Genomic DNA, 3,408 nt, shown 5'->3' on the forward strand with positions numbered 1-3,408 from the left:
GGAAATTTCAAAATTGGAGCAGATGTTAGCTTTTCTTTCAGAGTTTGGAATGCTCTTTCTTGACGGAAGGCCCAGACAAAAGGAGCATCTTTCTTAAGCAACTCAGTTAGAGGAGCAGCTATGGAAGAAAAATTGACAATGAAAGATCTATAAAAACCTGCTAAGCCCACAAAGGATCTTACGGCATCAGCAGTTTTGGGAGTTAGAAAATTTAGTACTGCAGTTACTTTACTTTGGTAACCAAGAAGTGACCTAGGAGTGACCAAGAAACTTGATTTCTGATCTGAAAAATTGATATTTAGACAGTTTGATCTTTAAATTGGCTTCTTCAAGCTTACCAAGTACTACATCAAGTCTTTTCAAGAGTGTATCCACGTCTTTAAACATGACGATTACGTCATCTAAGTACACCATAAGTGCATTACCTATGAGACCTCTAAAGATATTAGTCATGAGCCTTGAGAACGTGATAGGGGAGGATCGTAATCCAAATGCCATATGGAGGAAGTGATAATGACTTGTAGGAGTTGAGAATGCAGTTAGCTCTTGGCTGTCCTCGTGAAGAGGGACTTGCCAAAACCCTTGTAACAAATCCAGGGAGTGGGAAGCAATCTGGAATAGTTTTCGCATTTAACTTCCTAAAGTCAATCACTGGGCTCCAAGTACTATCCTTCTTAGGCACTAGGATCAAGGGCGCATTCCAAGGTAAATTGCTAGGTGCAATAACTCCATCATCAATTCTTCTGCGACAGCAACTTGTGAATGAGGCATTCTGTAGGCAGGTATATAGATAGGTCTAGTACCAGGTTCAAGTGGAATACGATGGGACAATAAGTTCGTTATACCCATCTTCTCACCTGGTAAGGCAATGGCTTTACGACGTTTGTTCAACAGAGTCAACAAACGCTTGACCTCGTCTGGGAAGTCAGTGGGAGCTAAGTCTTTCTCCTCCACTGGTGGAACAGATTGATCCAGTGAAGTGGGTGAGGTCTCCCCGGTAGAAATAGCACCGACCCACTGGTCAGGTGACAACTCATCCTCTACCTGAACAGGGTAAGGATAGTGAACAAGGTCAACAAGATTGGTATTTGCTCTGAGACGAACACTGTGACCAGAAGAGTTAGCTAGGAAGAAATGGATCTTACTATCTCTTACGACATGTAAGGATGGTTCAACAAATAGGCCTTTTACTCTGCAAGAATCACTGTCAACTAGGACGTTATCACCATCTGGAACACTAGGAACAACAACAGACACTCTAGTGAGGGCACTAGCCGCGACAGAAACGTCTTTCTGCAGACGGCATGTGACATCAACAATAGATGGCATTACTAGTTGCAAGTAATCGTTTTCCGACAAGGCGTCCCCTGTGGAGAAACTACTACTTGAACTAGCAGACATTGCAGGGATAGGCTCAGCACTCAAGGTAGTCAGAGCGTCCTCGGACACTTGAGGTAACTGTACACTATCTTGCAAGCCTGAAGTTGCAGGAACACAGACAGGAGTGACAGGATCACCAGTGCCTGACTGCTTGGGTACATTACTGGAAGATGCACTGGCCTGTAAGGACTTAATCCGAATGTCGTACTCTGCGGCAGTATGGCAGATCTCGGATCCAAGCTGGTAACCCCAAAATGGTACAATCAAGTCATCAATTTGGGCATGCCATCGATAAGGGTCGAACACAATGCGTAAGTCTCGCATGGAAGCAAATCCCAGTAGAAGGTCACCAGGGAAAGTAATCTGGTCGACAACAAGGAAGGAAGCAGTGAAGTCTCTACCTTGGATAGAAAAGGTGAGGGAAGTCCGACCTTAGACACGCAGGTGAGAACCAGCTACTTCACTAAGGGAGGACACATGAGTCGGTTCTACGAAAAGGACATGTCGTAACTGCTTATCCCTAAACAAACTAGACCTGATAATATTGACTTGCGCACCAGAGTCCATGAACAAATAAACGGGCGCATTATGAACAGATGCTTGCACTATAGGACCTATGGTTGCATTGGAAGTTATGTGCAAACAAAAAGGTGGATTGTCATCAGAAAAGATTTGTTCCACTTCATCCCCAAAATCATCTACGTCAGAGACGTGTGAAGCAACATCATCGGCAGGATTGTTATTCTCGAAACTGCTTAAGGCTTCAAAGGAATTGTGAACGGGGATGATGTACTCATTACCACTTACTGTCACCATGGGACGGTTTGACTGGGGCGCTCGAATTCCCCCGAATTGGAAGAATGAGCCTGGTTCTGGTTAGTTTGAGAACCACGACGTCTGTTTCCTCTACGAGTTCTGCGGTTGGAACGGCCACGGAAAGACCTAGAGTACTGAAGGTTGTAGAGAGCATTGCACTCAGATGTGTCATGTCCATGTATTCTATGATAAGTACAGTAGGGAAGATCTGACTGGTACTCATCATCAGTACGACGCCTCTTAGGGTAACTATCAGGACAATTAATTGCAATATGGCCACGGAAACCACAGTTGTAACAAGTCCGCTGACTATGGTTACTGAATGTACTATGAATACTACAAGGTTTATAATGACTGTCCACTGGTCCTTGGTGATCGCTGCGATGGTTGTCGACCACAATTTGTCGCTGTGGCATAAACAAGAGGTGGTGCAGACTGAGGCATAGGTGTGAAATTACTTTTGATACACGGGAAAGTACCTTGGGGGCACAAGGAACGTACATGATTTAGGGCTGTAAGTGGTTCCATCGTCACAGTTGGAGGATTAGCCTCATAAGCACACATGGAAGCTGGCGACATTAGTTCTTTAATTGCTCCAAAAGCTGCTATTTTAGCAAAAGACGCTTTGGATGGTTTATCCTCGTCAGGGACAAAAGGTGAGGACTGGACAGCATTGATAAATGATGATAAAAGTTTGTCTAATCTAACAGCGAATGCACTCAACGATTCATTATTCATGGGTGTAGCATTCACTAGTTCCCTAAGAGCGACATGTGGATCAGCTGTTTTTACTGGTACAAGGAAAGAACGAATCAGTTCCTCATATTGTGACCACTTCGTAAGATTCCTGAAGTCTCGCATTTCAAGGAGATCAACAACATGAACGGCAGCAGGGGACCGATGAAGAGCTTCTTTCGCAGGTCTGATAACACTCCTCTGAAGGAGGACCGTCAAGTAGAGCATTAACGCGAGAACGAGTGGCAGTAAACCATGCTTCAAGACTATGTACATGGCCATTGAATAAAGGTAATGCATCAAGGGAATCACGAGTAAAACTATAGTGTCTCAGTGTCTGGGTCGGTCTGTCAGTCCATAAGGAACTATGAGGACTGATGACAGGAGCAGCAGTAGCCTGAGAGGTCTGAGTGTCGACATTCACTAAAGTATCACTTGACGGTATGTGAGACATAATGGCAAAGAAGTTGCACAAAA

The sequence above is a fragment of the Cherax quadricarinatus genome, chromosome 52 (assembly GCF_038502225.1).
Source record: "Cherax quadricarinatus isolate ZL_2023a chromosome 52, ASM3850222v1, whole genome shotgun sequence".
NCBI lineage: Eukaryota > Metazoa > Arthropoda > Malacostraca > Decapoda > Parastacidae > Cherax > Cherax quadricarinatus.